This window comes from Scyliorhinus torazame, chromosome 15, assembly GCF_047496885.1.
Source record: "Scyliorhinus torazame isolate Kashiwa2021f chromosome 15, sScyTor2.1, whole genome shotgun sequence".
Lineage (NCBI taxonomy): Eukaryota > Metazoa > Chordata > Chondrichthyes > Carcharhiniformes > Scyliorhinidae > Scyliorhinus > Scyliorhinus torazame.
The window spans coordinates 88,569,938-88,595,475 of record NC_092721.1 but is presented as its reverse complement, the minus strand read 5'-3'; positions in this window follow the sequence as shown (position 1 = coordinate 88,595,475).

Here is a 25,538-nt window from a genome sequence, read left to right as displayed (position 1 = left end):
GTCGGATGATGGGGAGCCTGGGGGGCCCAGGTCTTGGAATGCTGTCGGTGTCCATGTCCTGTGGGGGAGACAAGATGGCAGCGCCTGAAGATCCTGTGGGGGACAAAATGGCGGCGCCCATGGGCCGCATTTTGCGGGGGTTGTACAAGATGGCGGCGCCCATGGGCCGCACGTGGACTGAGGGGGAGAAGATGGCGGCGCCCACTGGCCGCGCGTGGTCCGGGGAGATGAAGATGGCGGCGTCCATTGTGTGTAGACTAGGGGGGTGGGGATGATAGCAGCAACTGCGCGGGCCTGACACACCGTGACGAAAGTGCCCCTTTTCGCCGCAAGCCTTACAAAGGGCCGCGCGGGCCGGGCAGCATTGGCGAGGGTGTTTCTGCTGGCCGCAGAAGTAACATCGGGAACCCACGGGGTGCGCGGGCTGGCGCGTGGTACAGGCATACTGGCTCGGTAAGGCCCCCGCTGGGGCGGCCGTCTGTGGGGTCCCTGATGCGTAGGAGGGGTGGGCCGCGCGGCTGGGGGTTAGGCCTGACTGTTGCGCGAGGCAACCGTCATGGAGGGCGCTAGCTTCTTTGTCTCAGCTGGATCGAGCGTGGCCCCTTCTGACAGTCTTTGACGTATGAGGTCCGACCCAATCCCCGTAACGAACACATCCCGCATAAGGAGGTTCGAATGTTCAGTGGCCGTGACGGCCTGACAGTCACAGTCCCGGATGAGTGGGATTAGGGCCCGCCAGAAGTCTTCTATGGACTCACCAGCGAGTTGAGAGCGAGTGGCGAGTACGTGCCTGGCGAAGAGCGTGTTCGTCTTCTGAGCGTAGTTTTCTTTGAGAAGCGCCATGGCGTCGGCGTAGTTCGGGGCGTCCTGGATCAGCGGAAACACGTTGGAGCTCAACCTTGAGTACAGGATCTGTATCTTCTGAGCCTCCGTCAGAGGGGTGGTCGCTGAGTTGATATACGCCTCGAAGCAAGCTAGCCAGTGATTTTTGGCGTCGCTTGATTGCGAATCCAGCTGCAGGCGATCTGGTTTGATTCGGAGGTCCAGCTTTTAGAAAATCTTAGAGCAATAAATTGATGCACGATCAATTGAACAAAGACTAGAGTTGGATACAATTGAGGCTTTATTGCTCTAAGACGTATGGCCTCCCACAGCAGCTGAAGAAATGGCTGCTGCACGGAGGACACGCATATTTATACTCTGCCTACTGGGCGGAGCCAGCAGGCAGGGACTACCGGCGAACCTGTAGTTTAGGTCCTACCTTACATCACCGAATATAGGTGCAACAGTGGTTTACCACAATTAGCATGGAGGGACTCGAAGCTCCCGAAATCGGAGACCTGGTCATCAGACATGGCTAGCTTCCTCTGCCTGGAGAAAATTAAGTTTGCCATGAGAGGATCTCTGTTAGGGTTCGCTCGGAGGTGGCAACCATTCGTAGACTTTCTCACAGAGAATTAATCGTCAGCAGAAGGGGGGGCCGCGTTGACCCTCCTCAGCGCGTCCGCCCAAAGGCTCTCCTCTATCTCTCCCCCCAGCTCCTCCTCCCACTTTTGCATCAACTCCTCGGTCTGCGACTCCTCCGATCCCATGAGCACTCTATATATGCCCGAGACGCTCCTCTCCCCTATCCATCCTCTGGAAACGACCCTATCCTGAATCCCCCTTAACGGCAGGAGTGGGAAGGTTGGTACCTGCCTCCGCATAGATTAGGGGGGTAAGTAATGGTGGGACCTGTGGGAGAGGGAGGTGGTATTTGCACTATGTTAATATTTTCCTTGTTATGTACATTGTTGATTTTGTTGCTGTTACAATGCCAAAGAAATACCTCAATAAAATGTTTGTAAAAAAGAAAAATGGTACAAGCCGACAACACTCCAAATGGCAGTTTGTATACTCGTAAAGGCCCCTGAGCGTATTAATAGTCACACAGAGCCTGGACTCTGGGTACAGCTCCAACTGGGGATATGCGTGGCTCATGTGGAGCTTGGTAAATGAATGACCCCCAGCCAATTCACGTACAAATCTTCAATTTGTGGCATCGGGTACTGGTCCAAACCGGAGGCCTTATTCACGGTTAACTTATGGTCACCGCACAGTCAAACTGTTTTATTCTGGCTTAAGTATGGGGACTACCGGCGCTGCACAATACGCGAACCATATCAGCCGGGTGATCGCGAGGCCCTCTAGTCGGCTGAGTTCCCCTGCGTAGAGGACCGGGTAGGCCCAGAAATACTTCAGCTCTGCTTCAGGGTCCACTTATATTTTGGCCATGGCTCCCTTGAACCTATCTAAGCCTGCTTGAAAAACCTCAGGGTACTTTCCCAACACCTTGTATAGTCTTCCGATGCCCATCCAAAAGATCCATTGCCAATCCAAACAGAGGCGTTGCAGCCAATCCTGACCCAGTAGACTCGGTCCAGGATCCTTCACTATAATCAATGGAAGCCAAACGGATTACTGCTCATGGGTCACTGGTGTTATCGTTGTTCCTGCTACAAGGGGTTCCGCTGTATTGGTCGCAGGTCTCGCTTCTGCACACTCAACCTTTGCACCCCGGTCCTAACTTTTCCGAACGTTTGTCCGCAGCTCCCGTGTCCAACTCCATCTCTAGGGGGTGCCCGCTCACCTGAATACTGATCCGAATGGGCACAACTCTTGGCGCCATGATGCAGTTCAATTGCATACAATCTTCATCCTCGGGTTGGTCCACGTGGAAAGCTTGGGCACTGGGCTGGCATCTGCTTTGGGTAGGGCAGTGTGGCGACTGGCAGCCCTGTGGTTTTCTTTCCTTGTGGCTGCTCTGGCACAAATGTCACACCATCTGGTGTCACCCTCTACCAAGTTGGAGAGGAATACTTCCTGGTTTTCATGGCCCTAGAGCTGCGGACCTGGCCTCGGCAGTGCTCGGGCCAGGCTGTAGTCTCGGAGGGGCTCCGTACGCCGGGATGGTGTGTTTTCCGTGCTGTTTACCTCCATCGTCAATGTCTCCTGGAGTTCCTGGACTCCCTGCCGTGCGCTTTCCCGTGAAAGGGAGATCTCCACGGCTTTTTTAAGGTCCAATAACGGCTCAACAATCAACTTACGCTGGGTCACCATGTTGTTCACTCCACGGTCAGTCCCACAGCATTCCGGGAAGGGACGGGCCATAGTCACATAATTCAGCCAATTTTCTTAACCATGTCAAGAACTGAGTAATAAACTCCCCTGCTGTCTTCTCAGCCTCGTTGAAGTGTGTGGTAGTCGCCACTGTTGTGTTGTATATACCGCATGCGAGGGATATTATGGTAAGGCCCCTGTACTACAGGTACGGGGGTAGATCCCTGCCTGCTGGCTCCACCCAGTGGGCGGAGTATAAATGTGTGGGCTCTCTGAGCTGCAGCCATTTCGGCAGCAGCTGCAGGAGGCTACACATCTCTGCGTAATAAAGCCTCGATTACTCTCTACTCTTGTCTCGTCGTAATTGATAGTGCATCAATTTATTACGCAGAGATTTTACAATGGTGGATCTCCGCACCAAGCCTGATCGCCTGCAGCTGCACCCTCAAGCAGACAACGCCAAGTTGCCTTCGCACATTGGCTCACTTGCTTTGAAGCATACATTGGATCTGCGACAGAACCACCCTCACAGGCACAGAAGCTCCAGATCCTTTACACGCTGAGCTCCGATATCATTCCCCTCATCCGGCCGACCTACGCTGAGGCCATGGTGCTACTGAACAAGAACTACACTCAGCAGACCAACAAACTCGACGCCAGGCACCTCCTGTCCACGTGGTATCAACTCCCCGGTGAGTCTGTGGAAGATTTCTGCCGTGCCCTGCATGCCCTGGTGAGAGACTGCGATTGCCAAGCCATTTCAGCTGTTGAACATTCTGACCTGATAGCCAAATACGCGTTCGTTACGGGCATAGGGTCGGCCTACATCCGCCAGCGCCTCTTAGAAGGGGCTACCCTCGACCTCGCGGCGACCAGGAAACTAGCGATCTCGCTCACAGTCGCCTCACGCAATGTACAGGCGTATGCCCCCCGACCGCACGGCCCAGCCCTCCTGGGCATCATGGACCCCGCCAGCGAACACCCCACCGTGGACCCCATCAGCGACCGCCCCCAGCGAACCGCAGGCCTGCGCCGCATGGCAGCCAACCAACCCCGGGGTACCCAAGTGCTACTTCTGCGGACAGACAAAACACCCCCGGCAGCGATGACCGGCACAGAGCGCGCTCTGCAAGGCCTGCGGGAAGAAAGGACATTTTGCTGCTGTGTTCCAGGCCCGCTTGATCGTCGCTATTGTCCCTGCACACCCACGTGCGACCCGTGGGTGCCGCCATCTTCCTCGCCTCAGACCACGTGCGGCCCGTGGGTGCCGCCACCTTGCTCGCCTCACAACACATGCGGCCCGTGGGCGCTGCCATCTTGCTCGCCATCTTGCTCGCCTCACAACACGTGCGGCCTGTGGGCGCCATTATCTTGCCTGCCTCAGGACACGTGCGGCCCGTGGGCGCCGCCATCTTCCCCGCCTCAGGACCCCTACTCATCAGCCACCTCATCGGGCTGCTCATCGCCTGCAACCGCCGCCGACCAGCCGTGTCTCGCCTCCATCACGATCGACCAGTCCCGACCGCACAACATCCCGACCGCGTTGACGACAATGAACGTCGACGGGCACAAGATATCCTGCCTTCTGGACTCTGGGAGCACTGAAAGCTTCATCCACTCCGATATGGTAAGGCGATGCTCCCTCGTGGTACACCCCATTAACTAGAAAATCTCCCTGGCCTCCGGATCCCACTCTGTGGCATTCTGGGGGTACTGCATCGCCACCCTCACTATCCAGGGCGTAGAGTTCAGCGGCTTCCGGCTCTGCGTCCTCCCCGACCTCTGCGCTGCCTTGCTACTCGGCCTGGACTTCCGGTGCAACCTCCAGAGCCTAACCCTGAAATTTGGTGGGCCCCTATCACTCCTTACTGTCTGCGGTCTCACGACCCTTAAGGTCGACCCACCTTCTCTGTTTGCAAACCTCAAACCGGATTGCAAACCCGTCGCCACCAGCAGCAGACGGTACAGCGCCCAGGACAGGACCTTCATCAGGTCTGAGGTCCAGCGGCTGCTACGGGAAGGTATTATCGAGGCCAGCAACAGCCCCTGGAGAGCCCAAGTGGTAGTTGTGAAAACTGGGGAGAAAAACAGGATGGTCGTTGACTACAGTCAGACCATCAATCGGTACACGCAGCTCGACGCGTACCCCCTCCCATGCATATCTGATATGGTCAATCAGATTGCACAGTACCGGGTCTTCTTGACAGTGGACCTGAAATCTGCCTGCCACCAGCTCCCCATTCGCAAGGCGGACCACCCGTACACCGCGTTTGAAGCGGACGGCCGCCTTTACCACTTCCTTAGAGTTCCCTTTGGCGTCACTAACGGGGTCTCAGTCTTCCAATGGGAGATGGACCGAATGGCTGACCGGTACGGACTGTGGGCCACCTTCACGTACCTGGATAACGTCACCATCTGCGGCCACGACCAGCAGGACCACGACACTAACCTTTCCAAATTCCTCCACACCGCCAAACTCCTCAACGTAACCTACAACAAGGAGAAGTGCGTGTTCAGCATGAACCAATTATCCATCCTCGGCTATGTGGTCCTGAACGGAGTGCTAGGTCCCGACCCCGATTGCATACGCCCCCTCATGGAACTCCCCCTTCCCCACTGCCCCAAGGCCTCAAACGATACCTGGGCTTCTTCTCCCAGTGGGTCCAGTGGGTCCCTAACTATGCAGAGACGACCCTCCGACTCATTCACTCCACCGTTTTCCCCCTGACGGCTATGGCTCACCAGGCCTTCAACCGTATCAAGGCCGACATCGCCAAGGCCGCGATGCACACGGTCGACAAGACCCTCCCCTTCCAAGTCGAGAGCGATGCATCAGACGCCGCTCTAGCCGCCATCCTCAACCAGGCAGGCACAATGGTTAGCACTGCTGCCTCACAGCGCCTTCTGGGTCACTGTCCGTGTGGAGTTTGCACATTCTCCCCGTGTTTGCGTGGGTTTTGCCCCCACAACCCAAAGATGTGCAGGTTAGGTGGATTGGCCACACTAAATTGCCCCTTAATTGGAAAAAATTAATTGGGTACTCTAAAAAAAATTTTTTAAAGTCTTGTGAGGATTATAACACACTTGCTCAAAACATATTACATTTCTACTTTCCTCAGTTCTGTGAAATATCATCATGGTCTCAAACATTAACTCTGTTTCTCCCATAGATGCTGTATGATCTGATGAGTACTTCCAACATATTCTGCTTTTATTTCAGATTTCAAGCACCTGCTGCATTTTAATTTTGTAGACACTGAGGCTTTTGATCCAGGTTGGGAGCACAATGATGGGTCATTTCCTGGCTCTGCAGACTCGACCTGGATAAAAGAGGCTCTGAAGGTCAGATTTTCGTTCTGAGGGAGTCTAGCTTAGTAATTGGGCCCACCACTCACAGACACTGCTGGTTGCAGAGGCCGGCTAGACAGAGGTCCAGCCTCTATGCTCTGTGCTGAAGTTATTTGAAAAATGATTAAAACAAAAAAAAATCCTCCAGTCCTTACCCTTCACCCGTCAGAGACTCCCATGCCCAACCATGCCGACCTATGCCATATCATGCTTACCACCCAAACCCTATGACCCCTATACACTCAATGGCACCCTATGCCCGTACACAGCCCATGATCCCTGAAACCCCTATGCCCCTCTACCCATTCCCAAGGCCCTTCATATCTCATAAGGTTCCGTTAGATTGGAAAATAGTGAATGTAGCTCCTTTATTCAAAAAAGAAGGGGCAGAGAAAGCAAGAAACTGCAGACCAGTTAGCTTAACATCTGCCATAGGGGAAATGTTAGCATCTATTACCAAAGACATCATAGCATGGCATTTAGAAAAATTGAAGGTAATCAGGTAGAGTTAGCATGGTTTTGTGAAAGGGAAATCATATTTATCCAATCTATTGGGGATCTTTGAAGAAGTAACATGCGTTGTGGATAAAGGGTGTCATGTGAGAGTACCTTTAAGAAATGGGTGTTTAAGAAATGTACCTTTAAGAAATGGAGCTGCTCATGTTGCTGGAGTGATGTCAGAGTGTGGGTGGAGCTGAGCTCTACTTCTGCTTTTTAGTTTCAGTTTGAGAAAAGCTTGGGTGTGTCTGTGTTTTTCAGTGAGCTGCATCTGAAGTTTAAACAAAGAGCTGTACTGTTGATCTCTGCCATCCAAAGATTTCTATCTATGGATCACTTGGTGAACCCAGAATTGTAAAAGGTCTCAGGATTGAAGGTAAACCTAATGCGCTCCTGTTTGAAGGTTTGTTAAGTCTTTTGGATGTTAAAAGGACAGCATACAGGATTACTTAGTGTTGTAGTCTTTGGGGTTGTATTTGAATTAATGGTTGCTTAGATGTTCACTGTTTGTTTCAAAAAGGCTAACTTGCATTCATAGAATAAACATTGTTTTGTTTTTTAAAAATACTTTTCCATCTCTGCTGTACCACGCCTGTAGAGTAGGCCGTGTGCTCCCCATACCTCAATCTATTAAAAGTTGTGGGTCAGGTGAACTCCATGATACACTTTGGGGTTCTCTAAACCCTGGCCCATAATAATGGGGAATCTGTAGATGTACTGTACTGAGATTGCCAGAAGGCATTTTATATGCTGCCACATAGGGGCTGTTTAGCATAGGGACTGTTTAACACAGGGCTAAATCGCTGGCTTTGAAAGCAGACCAAGGAAGGCCAGCAGCACGGTTCGATTCCCGTAACAGCCTCCCCGAACAGGCGCTGGAATATGGCGACTAGGGGCTTTTCACAGTAACTTCATTTGAAGCCTACTTGTGACAATAAGCGATTTTCATTTCATTTCATTTCATTTTCATTTCATTTCATCTAAAATTGATGCCGAAAATAAAAGCTTATGGTGAAGGGAGTAACATTCCTGCTCTATTTTTTCTTTCAAAAAACTGATGATTGATATTACACATTTTTTCAGGGACATTTACCTCACAGATGCTGTTTTTAGGCAAAGTATAAAAGATGAATATCATTGATCATGGCATCTGCGTTTCCTTCGTGTTCTGTCACCATTTCCAGGCAACATTTGATTATGGTCCACATCAAAGATTATTGGGAAAATAAAAGCTCGTGGTTTAGTGAGTAACGTATTGGCATGGACAGAAGATTGACTCACTAACAGGAAACAGAGAGTAGGCAAAAACGGCTAATTTTCTTATTGGCAAGATGTAACAAGTGGTGTTTCACGGAAATCAGTGCTGGGGGCTCAACTTTTTACAACTTATATAAATGACTTGGATGAAGGGACTGAAGGTATGGTTGCTAAATTTGCTGATGACACAAAGATGGGTAGGAAAGTAAATTGTGAAGAGGACATAAGAGAGGTATAGGTTAAGTGAGTTGGCAAAGATCTGTAAAATGGAGTACACTGTGGTAAAATGTTAAATTGTCCAAACTGACAGAGAATAAAAAAGAAGCATATTATCTAAATGGTGAGAGATTGCAGATCTCTGAGATGTAGAGGGATCTGGGTGTCCAAGTGCATGAATCATAAAAGGTTAGTATGCAGGTACAGCAAGTAATTTGGAAAACTAATAAAATGTTATTGTTTATTGCAAGAGGAATGAATACAAACATAGGGAGGTTATGCTTCATTTGTACAGAGCATTGGTACTAATAATAATCTTTATTGTCACAAGTAGGCTTACATTAACACTGCAATAAAGTTACTGTGAAAAGACCCTCGCTGCCACATTCCGGCGCCTGTTCAGGTACACAGAGGGAGAATTCAGAATATCCAATTCACCTAACAGCACATCTTTCGGGACTTGTGGGAGGAAACCGGAGAACCCGGAGGAAACCCATGCAGACACAGGGAGAACATACAGACTCCACACAGACAGTGACCCAAGTCGGGAATCAAACCTGGAACCCTGGAGCTGTAAAGCAACAGCGCTACCCACTGTGCTACTGTGCCCACATCTGGAGTAATGTGTACTTATTTTAGAGAAGGTGGATGTGGCAAGGACATTTTCTCTTGTGGGAGAATTAAGAACTAGGGTTCACAGTTTTAAAATAAGGGGTCGCCCATTTAAGACAGAGAAGAGGAGGTTTTATTCTCTGAGTGGCATGAATCTTTGCAACACTTTCTCAAAAGGCAGTGGAAGCAGAGTCTTTTAAGGCAGAGGTAGATAGATTCTTGATAAACAAGGGGGTGAAATGTTATTGGGCGTAGGCGGGAGTGTGGAATTGAGCTAACGATCAGATCCACCATTATCATATTGAATGGTGGAGCAGGCCTGAAGAGCTGATTGGCCTACTCCTGTTCATTATTCATATATTTGTATGCCGACCATGCTGCTCCAGCACCCAATATGGCCCTTCATACACCCTACACTATCCTATGCCCCTCCATCCAGCCCTCTTGGCCCTCTTATATCCCTTATTGCACCCTATATCCCTCTACTCACCCCCCATAGTCCCTCATATCACCTATGCCAACCTATGCTCCCCACCCATTCCTATGGCCCTTTGTAGCTCCTATGCTAGGGCATGCCCCTCAACCACCACTGTTTGCCCTTATCCCTTCCATGTGTATTCATCTAATATTCACCATGGGCAAACCTCAGAAGCCATGCTGAGATAAAATAAAGTTAGGCATCTATAAATTACATCACTATTTAAAAATATACTCTCATTGATTAAAAAAAACATTTAATACATTGAAATTCTTTCAACTAATACCTTATGAAAAAACATTTCTATTCCATAACCACTTGTAGCTGTCACTGAAACTACTAACAAGAACTCCACTGTGATATTACACTGTAAAATTAGTCATGCAACATAAATCCAATAATGATAACCCTCAAGCTCATGTCAACAGAAAGAGTAAAATAACAGACACTGATTTTTTTAAAAGTCCTGTCAGGTTAAGTCACTTGACAGTTCTGGCAGTTCTATGACTGTTTGACAGTTCTGTGGCAGCTTGACAGTGACAATGAGCTTTGACAGTTCTTTGACAATTTGACAACTCTTTGATAGCTTGACAGTTCCAATGAGTTTATGCTCTTTTATGCACAATGATGTCCAGTTTTAATAATCTCAAAGGGCACTTGATATACTCCAAAGGGTGCCTTACCTCACCAAAAGGTGTTCCGAGACGATATCCAAAGGGTTATCTTGCCTTTCTAAAAGGGTATCCAAACAAATCCATAAGGTCCAGACCTGCTTCTACTAGGTTTAAACTGCACTCTTTAAGTTTCTGACACCTACCTCACTGAAGTGGCACATGAATCAAGGCAGCTGCTGATTTATATGGACTGATGCTTCTGGGAACCCCAGATGCGTAATTTATAAGCCACCCCCATTCATCATCACCGTGCCCCCATAAAAGTGAGAGAGAGTGGGTTTTGGGGCAGGATTTTGGGATTCGGGTCTCTGCCGGCATTTTTTGGTAGATGGAGAACTGCTGGGGAATATTGTACTCAGGGGAACACGGCCTCAGGGTAGGAGATAGCTCATTTAGCACAGATACAAGAAGAAATTTGGTCACTCAGAAGGTTGTGAATCTCTGGAATTCTCTACGCCAGAAGGTTGTGCATGCTCCATTGCTGAATAAATTTCAGGCAGAAATTGCTGGACTTTTGGATATGGAGACGGTGTGGAAAAGTAGAATTGAAGCAGAAAATTAGCCATGGTTTTATTGAATGGTGGAGCAGAGTTGAGGGGTCAGATTGCCTACGCCTGCTCCTAATTCTTGTTCTTAGGAGGTTGAATTTACTTCCTTTTTGCAGCTATCCCTTCAGATTTTCCAAAAACAGAATCACACATTGACCATCAGAGCAAAGGCCTTCTGTGTTTGCTCTCACTGATGAGTATTGATGAGTTGCTCCTCCTTACCATGGTAAGTACATTTCAATGACTGCACGCCTTCTACTAAGAGCTTCAGATTGTCATTAATGAGTCAGGATTTATGGCTTCTGCATGAACCTTCCATTTCAGACAGAAATTAGTCACTTCACAGCCCAATTGATCCTGAGCCCATGAATTATGCTGGTTAAATGTCCGTTAAGCTGATTGTGCCGGAGCTTTAAGCTTCGTGTCAGTTTTAGCATAGTTTAACACATGAACTTAGAGAAAATAAAGTAAAATAAAGTTTGTCAGGTTCTGAGACTTTCCTACCCTGTTTAGTCCCGCACCCACCTCAGACAGCCTGGAAAAATTCTGTCCTTTATGTCAGTGACAAGAACTCCCCGCCTTGTGTTACATTTTGATGCTAAACTATTATTGAATATCAGTTTAAAATTATGCATCTACATCCTCAAGGGACTGAGTTGAACTTGTTTAAAGTATGTCACATAGGGCCTAAGCAGCTAAAAGACTGAGGAACCTGAAATGTAATCCCTTCAGCCTTAACTGACTTAAGGCTTATAGAACTTTAGAATTCCTGCAATGCAGAAGGAGGCCATTCGGCCCATCAAATTTGCACTGACCCTCTGAAAGAGCATCCACCCAGGCCTACTCCCCTGCCCTATCCCTGTAAGCCCAAACCTCACCTAACCTATATATCTTTGGACACTAAGGGGCAATTTAGCATGGCCAATCCACCTAACCTGCACTTCTTTGGACTGTGGGAGGAATCCAGAGACCACAGGGAAAATGTGCAAACTCCACACAGTCACCCAAGGTGGGAATTGGACCCGGGTCTCTGGCGCTGTGAGGCAGCAGTACTAACCACTGTGCCAGCGTGCCGCCCATATCTTATGTCCCAAAGTTAAAGCTAAATTCTCCTATCAAACTGCACAGGCTGGTCACCCCATGCCAACGTTACTGTGACTTTCTCTAAACCTCCCGTGTCCAATACAAGCTGACACTTCTCAACTCTAAACATACAGGGGAATCTTTGAGATGATTGTCTATAATTAGCAATGAAAAAGTCTATATTTATACATTGTTGAATCTTAGCCGACTCATGTCACATGTAATAATAGCACCACTGAAATTGGAGAGGAAGATTCTGCTCCAGAAGACAACCAAATCCTATTTAGTATATTTTCTAAAATCTGACCAAATGGAATTGATATACTTCTTGCAGTGCATAAACACATCAATGTTTATAAAACTCCTTTTGGCTCCATGTCACAGGGAAGCAAGCCAAATATGATGTTAGGCAGCAAATGCTGCCAATCCCTGACAAGGACACATTAAAACCTCCTTACTTTACTTCTCCAAGATGATCTCAGCATCACTGCTGCAAATCAATATTTACTATGGTAATGTGGTGCTGGAAAATTTCTATATTAACCCTTTCCAATTCTGTCACTGTTCTAAGTAGTTAGCAAATAGGCTTTGGTTGTTATGGAAACATTAATGCAGCTACATCTGTTCACAAAACAGTTAGCCAGCAATTATCAATTAATACAGAAAGCATTAATTTGGTTACTTCAGTTTTACTTTTCACTTCTTATGGGAAGATTACACAGTACAATTTTCATTTCATTTTGTAAATACCAGGAGAACAGAATGCAGGAGGTTGGGACCTAAAAACAAACACCTGTCATAAAATGTCATTTTGGCACATCAATCTATGTCAATATTTGAATTACAGTAATAATCCTCACTTTCATTCTGAACAGTCAGTACTCAATGTCCGACAGTAGAACTGAAATGAAAAATAAGTCATTGGTTGTAATTTTCTAAAAAATGATAAAGTGTCATTTCCGGCGAGAAAATCGGTACGATTCCCACCGGTCCCGGCGACGTGATCTAGATTGCAATCCTCAGGCACTTTGAAAATAAATTTCTCTAGGTGAAAAATACCATGGAGGAGAGGCGGGCCACAATATACCCTCGGGCTGGCAGGAGGCCCTCCAGGAAGGTCACCAATCCCGTGTGGGAGATGGTGGCAGCACTGGTTAGTTAGTACCACCAACCTGACCAAGAGGATGGGTGTACAATGTAGGAAAAAGATGAATGACCTACTACGATCAGCAAGGGCAGGTGCTCCTGGTCTCCTCTTGGCGCCCCACTCTTCCATCGCCTGCCGGAATGTCACCTGAAATCCATGCCACCACCTTGCAGGTCCCCAGACCCTGACCCCCCACCCAGGATCCTCAAACCCCCGTCCCCACCTGGCATTCCTCATCATAACTCCTCCCTGCTTAGGTGCAGTGCCCACATATGCCCGTTATCATCGCCCACTGATCCACCAGGTCACCAGCTCACATAATCTCCATTTGTGTTCCTGCAGGAAAAGATCGGCAGCAACCGCCAAAAGAGAGAAAATGGGTGGGATGGCCCTAGCTGAGGATCTTGACTCATACGAAGAGAGAGTCATGGAGCTCGCAGGGGAGGAGCAGGAGTAGGCATGTGCTGAGTGTGAGGTGGCTGTCATGATATGCAGACACACACATAATGATATACAGACAAGCAGCTAATGGACACAGAGAACAGGACATGACCAATAAGCAGGCAGGACACTCAGGGGTGGAATCTAACTATAAAAGACACGAGGCACTCATACTCCGCCTCTTTCCACTGATGAACATCTAGAGAGTCAGTCAAGGGTGTTGTTACAATCTCACACCTCCACCACGTGGCTAAGAGCTAGCCTGGTTCAGTCAGACAGAGTAATCACACTTAAGTTAGCAGAGTGTCGAACTTACAGAGAACTGTGCTAACTGTGCTATTAGTTCAATAAGCCTGATTGAACTAACTTCAAGGTCTGGAGTATCTTTCTGATCTAAGCTGCATCCAGTTGCAGCCAGTGTTAGACCAGTGTACCTAACACGACAGTGGCCTGCGAGAGAAAAGTGAGGAGCCACTGCAACTTCATCTGACAGCATATCTCAAGTGAGTGAGTGTTGTCCAAACCCTTGAGGAGGCCATGTACTAAAACCTTGTCACTTGCCTTGCAGGAATACTAGCCGAAGAACCTGGTCCATCTAACAGACGTGTTCTACTGCCCACCCTCGACAACACTCGGAGGAGATCTCGGGGGAGGAACCAGATGAAGTGCCGCAGCAGTCATCCACAACATCCACCATTGCAGAGACATACAACTCAGTGCACACCAGGTGGAGGCAGTAGCGTCCCAGGGATCAGACATTCAGAGGTTCGCTCAGTCCCAGGACCCAGCTGTGTCCCAGCCATTTGCTATGCCTCTGTACACCTTTGTCCCTCAGCTGCTTGAGATAGAGTCAAAAAGTCATAGAATCATACAGCACAGAAAAGGCCATTCGGCCCATCATGTCAAAAAAAACCATCTAACCATTGTAATCTCATTTTCCAGCATTCGGCCTTGTATGCCCTGGGATCTCAAGTGCGCATCTAAATACTTTGAAATGTTGTGAAGGTCTCCACCTCCACCACTCTTTCAGGCAGCGAATTCCAAACTCCCACCACCCTCTGGATAAAAAGGTTTTTCCTCACATCCCCTGTAAAACCTCCTGTCCCTTACCTTAAATCTATGCCCCTAGTCACTAACCCCTCCATCAAGGGGAAAAGTTTCTTCCTGTCTACTCTATCTAATTCTCTCATAATTTTATACATCTCAATCATGTCCCCCCTCACTCTCCTCTGCTCCAAGGAAAACGATCCACCTCTATCCAACCTCTCTTCATAACTAACACTCTCCAGCCCAGGGAACATCCTGTAAATCTGCTCTGCAGCCTTTCCAGTGCGAGCACATCCAGATGCAAATGCAGAGCCGGGAATACCAGAAAGCCTGAGGCAAGAAGTCAGTTCAATGAGTGGAGAACTCCGAAACATGGCTCAGTCCCTGAGGCTCATTGCTGAGAGGTTCAACACCATGGTTCTGACAATAGCGGGCCTGCAGAACTGGCAGCACCAGATAATGTTGAGGCTTCTGGAGCTCAGTCCAGCAGCTCCCAGCTGCACCCCCCCCCCACACCCCCCCCCCCCACACCACACACCCCCCACACCCCCCCCCACCCACCCCCCCACACCACCCCCCCCCCCCACACCCCCCCCCCCCACACCCTCCCCCCCCCACACCCACCCCCCCCACACCCACACCCCACACCCCCCCCACCCCACCCCACACCCCCCACCACCCCACCCCCACCCCCCCACCCCACCCCCAGGGTCGAACCTGGGACCCTGGCGCTATGAAGCCACAGTGCTAACCATTATGCTACCATGCTGCCCTCAAGGGAGGAGGAACGACTGAAGCACATTCCAGGGCCTTCCACCCAGGAGAGCCTGAGAGTGACTAGCACATCTGAATCCCCCCTTCCTGATACCGGTGCAATTCAGGTGCATTGGGCAGAACAGGGTGAGGCGGCAACACCAGTGCCACCGAGAGTAGGCCCAGGTCCCAGCCCTCTAGAGGACACCCACCAAGGGCATCTCAGGCAACAGGACATGGAAGGCAAATGCACATGTCACTAAATTAAAAACTCCTGTTCTTCACAACCTTAAGGCCTCATTCTCATTAACTCTCCTCCCAGTAGGATGGCCCTTCACCCATCTGGACACAGCTCTTCTCACAGGCCCTCAATTCCAAGCAAACATGTTGGGCTCGCTCAAGCGGAAGTTACATAATTCCTGAAAGGACTCGGATCTTAATGAATGAGCTCCTCCTCAGCCTCTTCCTCTACTCCATCCTGGACTTCATCCTCATATTTCAAAAAGAAGCAATTAGTCGATCGGGGATCCTGGTCATCCTCTGCGATCATCGTAGCTTTGGTGGTGATGTCGGTGGAGGTTTGGGGATCTGTGACTCCGGGAGCGTGGTTTTGGCTTCTGCGGCGGCTTCATTACCCCTAGACGTGGCTAGCGGAATGGCCGACTGGCCTGGGAAGGGGGCAGCTGTGGGGTGCGCTGGTGGGCAGGGCCTAGACGGGGCCGGTGGAAGAACCGATCCACCTGGGAAGGGGGCGGCTGTGGGGTGCGCCGGTGGGAGGGAGGGTGGGGCTGGTGACGGGGGTGTGTGTGGGGATCCAGCGGGCGCCAGGTCCCGTCGGGAGACCATATCCTGTCGGCCGTCAGGGTACGCCACATAGGCATACTGAGGGTTAGCGTGGAGAAGATGGACCCTCTCGACCAATGGGTCTGATTTGTGTGGCCGCAAGTGTTTTCAGAGGACGGGTCCGGGAGCTGCCAGCAAGGTCGGGAGCGAGGTCCCAGAGGAGGACTTCCTGGGGAAGACAAGGAGACGTTCGTGAGGTGTTTGGTTGGTCGTGGTACACATCAGTGACCGGATGGAGTGGAGAGCATCCGGGAGAACTTCCTGCTTCATTTAGCTTCCCGGGACGATACATGGTCTCATAGTTGTAGGTGGAGAGTTCGATCCTCCACCGTAGGATCTTGTCGTTTTTTATCTTGCCCCGCTGTGCATTATCGAACATAAAAGCAACCGACCGTTGGTCAGTGAGGAGAGTGAATCTCCTGCCGGCCAGGTAATGCCGCACAGCTTCTACTATCATAGAATTTATCATAGAATTTACAGTGCAGAAGGAGGCCATTCGGCCCATCGAGTCTGCACCGGCTCTTGGAAAGAGCACCCTACCCAAGGTCCACACCCCCACCCTATCCCCGTAACCCAGTAACCCCACCCAACACAAGGGCAATTTTGGACACTAAGGGCAATTTAGCATGGCCAATCCACCTATTATGGGCTGGGCCTCCTTTTCCTTTTCAACTGAGGAATGGCAGATTTTGGAGGCGTGGAGGGTGCGTGAGAAGGAGGCCACGGGTCTGCCCGCTTGGTTGAGGGTGGCCGCCAGAGCTACGCCGGACGCTTCGCTCTCGATCTGGAAAGGGAGGGACTCGTCGATGGCGTGCATCGTGGCCTTTGCAATGTCTGCTTTGATGTGGCTGAAGGCCTGGCGGGCCTCTATCGACAGGGGAAAAACTGTGGATTGGATCAGTGGACTGGGCATAGTAAGAAAAAAAGCCTAGGCAGCGCTTCAGGGCCTTGGAGCAGTGAGGGAGGGGGAACTCCATAAGGGGGCGCATGCGCTCAAGGTCGGGGCCTATCACGCCATTACGTACTACGTAGCCGAGGATGGCTAGGCGGTCGGTGCTAAACAAGCATTTATCCTTGTTATACGTTAGGTTAAGGATTTCTGCGGTTTGGAGGAATTTTCGGAGGTTGGTGTCGTGGTCCTGCTGGTCGTGGCCGAAGATGGTGACATTATCGAGGTATGGGAATGTGGCCCGTAAACCGTACCAGTCAAGCATTCTGTCTATCTCTCGCTGGAAGACCGAGACCCCGTTAGTGACACCGAAGGGAACTCATAAGAAGTGGTAGAGCCGCCCATCTGCCTCGAAGGCAGTGTATTTGCAGTCATTAGTGCGGATGGGGAGCTGGTGAAAGGCGGACTTAAGATCCACCGTGGAGAAGACCTTATAATGGGCGATCCTATTGACCAGGTCGGATATGCAAGGGAGAGGGTATACGTCGAGCTGCGTAAACCTGTTGATGGTCTGACTGTAGTCGATGACCATCCTATGCTTCTCCCCAGTCTTTACCACTGATGCACAATCAATACTCTCAAGACAAAGTGGAGTCATATCTAATCGGCTTTAATCAGCTAGAACTGTACCCAGCAGCGATGATACAGAAAATGAAGGCTGTTGGGACGGCATCGGTTCTTATACCCCGCCTCTCAGGGCGGGGCTATGTACATTATCCAATGGTAGACCCCTCGGTCTAGCCAATGGTCATTCACCTCTCAGGTACTGCAATACCTGGTATTACCACAACCACCACTACTTGAGCTCTCCAGGGGCTGTTGCTAGCCTCAATGACACCTTCCTTCAGTAACCGTTGGACCTCTGACCTAATAAAAATCCTGTCCTGGGCACTGTACCGTCTGCTCCTGGTGGCGACGGGTTTGCAATCCGGGGTGAGGTTCGCAAACAGGGAGAGCGGATCGACCTTGAGGGTCGCGAGGCTGCAGACAGTGAGGGGGGGTATAGGGCCGCCGAATTTGAAAGTTAGACTTTGGAGGTTACACTGAAAATCCAGTCCTAGGAGAGTGGCCGTGCAGAGGTGGGGAAGGACGTTGAGTCGGTAGTTTTTGAACTCCCTTCCTTGGACTGTGAGGTTAGCTATAGAAAACCCCTTGATCTCTACTGAGTGAGATCCGGAGGCCAGGGAGATTTTTTGATTAACGGGGTGGACGGGGAGAGAACAGCGTCTTACCATGTCGGGGTGTATGAAGCTCTGCGTGCTCCCAGAGTCGATTAGGCAGGACATTTCATGCCCGTTGATTAGCACCGTCATCGTAGCAGTCGATAGTGTTCGGGGCCGAGACTGGTCCAGGGTCACCGAGGCTACTCGTGGCAGCAGTTGGATGTTCTCTTTGGGCAGTGTGTGGTCAGCCGAGCTGGGGTCCTGGGGGCCCATCCAAGATGGCGGCGCCCATTGGTCGCACATGTCCGGGGGTACACAAAATGGTGGCACCCATCCATTGCAGGTGGCATCCGCGGACAAGATGGCGGCGCCCAAAGGTCTCACGTGGCCCTGGAGGAGGAAGATGGCGGCGCCCGCTGGCCGCATGGGGACCGTGGAGAGGGTTGTGGTGGCGGTCCGCATTCGCCACCGGAGACCGCAGCGACCGCCCGGGCCTGGCATACCATCACAAAGTGGCCCTTTTTACCGCTTCCCTTGCAGATGGATGCACGGGCTGGACAGCGCTGTTGGGGGTGCTTGGCCTGCCGGCAGAAATAGTAGCGGGGCCCCCCGGGGTTGCCAGGCCTTCTTGCAGCACAAGCTTGTGGGGGGGATGGGAGATGTGTCGGGGTCGGCCGCGGGGGGGGGGGGGGTTCCACGCTGCCCAGGGGGCTGCCGCGCGGTCGGGGACATAAGCGCGGGCGTTTTGGGAGGCCACATCCAGGGAGCCGGCAAGGGCCCGTGCCTCCTTGGGTGTCTTTCTCCAGCAATCGCTGGCGGATTTGGGAGGACAGCATACCTGCAACGAAAGCGTCCCGAATCAAAAGTTCTGTGTGGTCGCTCGCCGAAACTTGCGGGCAGCTGCAGTTTCTCCCCAACACCAGGAGCGCACGGTAGAATTCTTCCAGCGATTCCCCAGGGATTTGTCGCATCGTCGCTAGCAGATGTCGAGCGTAGATCTGGTTTACCGGGCGAATATAATGTCCTTTCAGCAGCTCCATTGCTGCATCGAAGTCGTCCGCATCCTTGATGAGGGTGTAAATTTCTGGACTCACCCTCGAGTGCAGGACTTGCAGTTTCTGTTCTCCCTTGGGTGTGTTTTCGGCCGTTCTGAGGTATCCGTTAAAACACGCCAGCCAGTGTTTGAAGGTTGCCCCTGAGTTTGCTGCGTGGGGGCTGAGTTGCAGACACTGCGGCGTGATTCGGAGCTCCATTCATTTAAATCTAGCGTATTAAATTGATGCACAATCAATAACCTCAGAAACGGGATTGGAGACAATTGAAGGCTTTAACACGCCAGATGTTTCCCCCAGCAGCGCAGGTACAGAAGGAAGTTGCTGGGGCAGCACAGGCTCTTATACCCCACCTTGCAAGGCGGAGCTAACATGCAAGCTTATCCAATGGAACAAGTACATTCTCCACCAATGGTATTCCGGCATTACTAGGTACCGTAATCCTCCTAACACAGACTACCACACTGCCCTACTCTATTGAGGAGGTCAGGACCGTCGCCAGAGACTGCCAAGTCTGCGCAGAGTGCAAGCTGCACTTCTACCGGCCAGATAGAGCGCACCTGGTGAAGGCCTCGTGCCCCTTTGAGCGCCTCAGTGTTGACTTCAAAGGGCCCCTCCCCTCCACCGACCGCAACATGTACTTCCTCAACATAGTTGACAAGTACTCCCGGTTCCCTTTCGCCATCCCGTGCCCCGACATGACTTCTGCCACGGTAATCAAATCCTTGCACAGCATCTTCACTCTGTTCGGTTTCCCCACCTACATCCACAGTGATCGGGGATCCTCTTTCATGAGTGATGAGCTGCGTCAGTTCCTGCTCAGCAAGGGCATTGCCTCGAGCAGGACGACCAGCTACAACCCCCTGGGAAACGGGCAGGTGGAGAGGGAGGACGGGACGGTCTGGAAGCCCGTCCTGCTGGCCCTGCGATCTAAACATCTCCCGGCCTCCCGCTGGCAGGAGCTCCTCCCGGACGCGCTCCACCCCATCCCGCCGCTCCTCTGCACCGCAACTAATGAGACCCCTCATGAACATGTGTTTGCCTTCCCTAGGAAGTCCACCTCCGAGGTCTCGCTCCCAACATGGCTGACAGTTCCTGGACCCGTCCTCCTCCGGAAGCCTGTGCCGAGCCATAAATCGGACCCCTTGGTCGAGAAAGTCCACCTCCTACATGCAAACCCACAGTACGCCCACGTGGCACACCCCGACGGCCGCCAAGACACAGTCTCCCTCTGGGACCTGGCATCCGCTGGGCCCCCACCTATGACCCCCGACCTGACACCACTCTCCCCCCACCTGGTTGCCTCATTCACCCCTGCGCCACTCACCCCCCTCCAGCGAACCTCACTGCAGCCCCCACCTCAGCGGGATCCGTCCTCCCACTGGATTCACTCAGGGGTGACAAAGACGAGGACAACACGCTCCCAGAGTCGCAGGTGACCACGTCGGCGCCCACATCACCACCAGGACTGAGGCGATCGCGGCGGAGGGTCAAAGCCCCCGACAGACGTAATTTGTAATGTTTTCATCACCCGCCGGACTTTTTTTTAACAGGAGGTGAATGTGGTCGTCACCACTAGTGGCATTTTGTATGTATTACGGCACTGCCCGTATATTACAGGTACGACAGTAAATCCCGGCCTTCTGGCTCCGCCCAGCAGGCAGTGTATAAAAGTGTGTGCTCTCCTGCCCTGCAGCCATTCTGGTTCCAGCTACAGGAGGCACAACATCTTGTTCAATAAAGCCTGGATTGTTCCACCATTCTCGTCTCGTGGTATTTGACTGTACATCACTATGTGAGTCTGCTCTCTGTGCAGTGTGAGTCTGCTCTCTGTGCTGTGTGAGTCTGCTCTCTGTGCTGTGTGTCTGCTCTCTGTGCTGTGTGAGTCTGCTCTGTGTGCTGTGAGAGTCTCCTCTCTGTGCTGTGTGAGTCTGCTCTCTGTGCTGTGTAAGTCTGCTCTGTGTGAGTCTGCTCTCTCTGCTATGTGAGTCTGCTCTGTGTGCTGTGTGAGTCTCCTCTCTGTGCTGTGTGAGTCTGCACTGTGTGCTGAGTGTGTCTGCTCTCTGTGCTGAGTGAGTCTGCTCTCTGTGCTGAGTGAGTCTGCTCTCTGTGCGGAGTGAGTCTGCTCTCTGTGCGGAGTGAGTCTGCTCTGTGTGCTGTGTGAGTCTGCTCTCTGTGCTGTGTGAGTCTGCTCTCTGTGCTGTGTGAATCTGCTCTCTGTGCTGAGTGAGTCTGCTCTGTGTGCTGTGTGAATCTGCTCTGTGTGCTGTGTGAGTCTGCTCTCTGTGCTGTGTGAATCTGCTCTCTGTGCTTAGTGAGTCTGCTCTCTGTGCTGTGTGAGTCTGCTCTCTGTGCTGTGTGAGTCTGCTCTGTGTGCTGTGTGAGTCTGCTCTGTGTGCTGTGTGAGTCTGCTCTCTGTGCTGTGTGAGTCTGCTCTGTGTGCTGTGTGAATCTGCTCTCTGTGCTGAGTGAGTCTGCTCTGTGTGCTGTGTGAGTCTGCTCTCTGTGCTGTGTGAGTCTGCTCTCTGTGCTGTGTGAGTCTGCTCTGTGTGCTGCGTGAGTCTGCTCTGTGTGCTGTGTGAGTCTGCTCTCTGTGCTGTGTGAGTCTGCTCTCTGTGCTGTGTGAGTCTGCTCTCTGTGCTGTGTGTCTGCTCTCTGTGCTGTGTGTCTGCTCTGTGTGCTGTGTGAGTCTGCTCTGTGTGCTGTGTGAGTCTGCTCTGTGTGCTGTGTGAGTCTGCTCTGTGTGCTGTGTGAGTCTGCTCTGTGTGCTCTGTGAGTCTGCTCTGTGTGCTGTGTGACTGCTCTCTGTGCTGAGTGATTCTGCTCTCGGTGCTGTGTGAGTCTGCTCTGTGTGCTGTGTGAATCTGCTCTCTGTGCTGTGTGAGTCTGCTCTCTGTGCTGTGTGAGTCTGCTCTCTGTGCTGTGTGAGTCTGCTCTCTGTGCTGTGTGACTGCTCTCTGTGCTGTGTGGCTGCTCTCTGTGCTGTGTGTCTGCTCTGTGTGCTGTGTGAGTCTGCTCTGTGTGCTGTATGAGTCTGCTCTGTGTGCTGTGTGAGTCTGCTCCGTGTGCTGTGTGAGTCTGCTCTGTGTGCTGTGTGAGTCTGCTCTGTGTGCTGTGTGAGTCTGCTCTGTGTGCTGTGTGAGTCTGCTCTGTGTGCTGTGTGTCTGCTCTCTGTGCTGTGTGAATCTGCTCTCTGTGCTGTGTGAATCTGCTCTCTGTGCTGTGTGAGTCTGCTCTCTGTGCTGTGTGAGTCTGCTCTCTGTGCTGTGTGAGTCTGCTCTCTGTGCTGTGTGAGTCTGCTCTCTGTGCTGTGTGAGTCTGCTCTCTGTGCTGTGTGAGTCTGCTCTCTGTGCTGTGTGAGTCTGCTCTCTGTGCTGTGTGAGTCTGCTCTCTGTGCTGTGTGAGTCTGCTCTCTGTGCTGTGTGAGTCTGCTCTCTGTGCTGTGTGAGTCTGCTCTGTGTGCTGTGTGAATCTGCTCTCTGTGCTGAGTGAGTCTGCTCTGTGTGCTGTGTGAGTCTGCTCTCTGTGCTGTGTGAGTCTGCTCTGTGTGCTGTGTGAGTCTGCTCTGTGTGCGGTGTGAGTCTGCTCTGTGTGCTGTGTGAGTCTGCTCTCTGTGCTGTGTGAGTCTGCTCTCTGTGCTGTGTGACTGCTCTCTGTGCTGTGTGTCTGCTCTGTGTGCTGTGTGAGTCTGCTCTGTGTGCTGTGTGAGTCTGCTCTGTGTGCTGTGTGAGTCTGCTCTGTGTGCTGTGTGAGTCTGCTCTGTGTGCTGTGTGACTGCTCTCTGTGCTGAGTGATTCTGCTCTCGGTGCTGTGTGAGTCTGCTCTGTGTGCTGTGTGAATCTGCTCTCTGTGCTGTGTGAGTCTGCTCTCTGTGCTGTGTGAGTCTGCTCTCTGTGCTGTGTGAGTCTGCTCTCTGTGCTGTGTGAGTCTGCTCTCTGTGCTGTGTGAGTCTGCTCTCTGTGCTGTGTGACTGCTCTCTGTGCTGTGTGACTGCTCTCTGTGCTGTGTGTCTGCTCTGTGTGCTGTGTGAGTCTGCTCTGTGTGCTGTGTGAGTCTGCTCTGTGTGCTGTGTGAGTCTGCTCTGTGTGCTGTGTGTCTGCTCTCTGTGCTGTGTGAGTCTGCTCTCTGTGCTGTGTGAGTCTGCTCTCTGTGCTGTGTGAATCTGCTCTCTGTGCTGTGTGAGTCTGCTCTCTGTGCTGTGTGAGTCTGCTCTCTGTGCTGTGTGAGTCTGCTCTCTGTGCTGTGTGAGTCTGCTCTCTGTGCTGTGTGTCTGCTCTCTGTGCTGTGTGTCTGCTCTGTGTGCTGTGTGAGTCTGCTCTGTGTGCTGTGTGAGTCTGCTCTCTGTGCTGTGTGAGTCTGCTCTCTGTGCTGTGTGAGTCTGCTCTCTGTGCTGTGTGAGTCTGCTCTCTGTGCTGTGTTAGTCTGCTCTCTTTGCTGAGTGAGTCTGCTCTGTGTGCTGTGTGAATCTGCTCTCTGTGCTGTGTGAGTCTGCTCTGTGTGCTGTGTGAGTCTGCTCTGTGTGCTGTGTGAGTCTGCTCTGTGTGAGTCTGCTCTCTGTGCTGGGTGAGTCTGCTCTCTGTGCTGTGTGTGTCTGCTCTCTGTGCTGTGTGACTCCGCTCTCTGTGCTGTGTGAGTCTGCTCTGTGTGCTGTGTGAGTCTGATCTGTGTGAGTCTGCTCTCTGTGCTGTGTGAGTCTGCTCTCTGTGCTGTGTGAGTCTGCTGTGTGCGCTGTGTGAGTGCTCTCTGTGCTGTGTGAGTCCGCTCTGTGTGTGTCTGCTCTCTGTGCTGTGTGACTCTGCTCTGTGTGCTGTGTGAGTCTGCTCTGTGTGAGTCTGCTCTCTGTGCTGTGTGAGTCTGCTCTCTGTGCTGTGTGAGTCAACTCTCTGTGCTGTGTGAGTCTGCTCTGTGTGCTGTGTGAGTCTACTCTGTGTGCAGTGTGAGTCTGCTCTGTGTGCTGTGTGAGTCTGCTCTGTGTGCTGTGTGAGTCTACTTCCTGTGCTGTGTGAGTCTGCTCTCTGCGCGCTGTGTGAGTCTGCTCTCTGTGCTGTGTGAGTCTGCTCTCTGTGCTGTGTGAGTCTGCTCTGTGTGCTGTGTGAGTCTGCTCTCTGTGCTGTGTGAGTCTGCTCTCTGTGCTGTGTGAGTCTGCTCTGTGTGCTGTGTGAGTCACTTCCTGTGCTGTGTGAGTCTGCTCTCTGTGCGCTGTGTGAGTCTGCTCTGTGTGCTGTGTGAGTCTGCTCTGTGTGCTGTGTGAGTCTGCTCTCTGTGCTGTGTGACTGCTCTGTGTGCTGTGTGAGTCTGCTCTCTGTGCTGCGTGAGTCTGCTCTCTGTGCTGTGTGAGTCTGCTCGGTGTGCTGTGTGAGTCTGCTCTGTGTGCTGTGTGAGTCTGCTCTGTGTGCTGTGTGAGTCTGCTCTCTGTGCTGTGTGAGTCTGCTCACTGTGCTGTGTGAGTCTGCTCTCTGTGCTGTGTGAGTCTGCTCTCTGTGCTGTGTGAGTCTGCTCTCTGTGCTGTGTGTGTCTGCTCTCTGTGCTGTGTGAGTCTGCTCTCTGTGCTGTGTGAGTCTGCTCTCTGTGCTGTGTGAGTCTGCTCTGTGTGCTGTGTGAATCTGCTCTCTGTGCTGTGTGAGTCTGCTCTGTGTGCTGTGTGAGTCTGCTCTCTGTGCTGTGTGAGTCTGCTCTGTGTGCTGTGTGAGTCTGCTCTGTGTGCTGTGTGAGTCTGCTCTGTGTGCTGTGTGAGTCTGCTCTCTGTGCTGTGTGAGTCTGCTCTCTGTGCTGTGTGACTGCTCTCTGTGCTGTGTGACTGCTCTCTGTGCTGTGTGTCTGCTCTGTGTGCTGTGTGTGTCTGCTCTGTGTGCTGTGTGAATCTGCTCTCTGTGCTGAGTGAGTCTGCTCTCTGTGCTGAGTGAGACTGCTCTGTGTGCTGTGTGAGTCTGCTCTCTGTGCTGTGTGAGTCTGCTCTCTGTGCTGTGTGAGTCTGCTCTGTGTGCTGTGTGAGTCTGCTCTGTGTGCTGTGTGAGTCTGCTCTGTGTGCTGTGTGAGTCTGCTCTCTGTGCTGTGTGAGTCTGCTCACTGTGCTGTGTGAGTCTGCTCTCTGTGCTGTGTGAGTCTGCTCTCTGTGCTGTGTGAGTCTGCTCTGTGTGCTGTGTGAGTCTACTTCCTGTGCTGTGTGAGTCTGCTCTCTGTGCCTCTGCTCTCTGTGCTGTGTGAGTCTGTTTTCACTGCTGTTTGAGTCTGCTCTCTGTGCTTTGTGAATCTGCTCTCTGTGCTGAGTGATTCTGCTCTCTGTGCTGTGTGGGTCTACTTCCTGTGCTGTATGAGTCTGCTCTGTGTGCT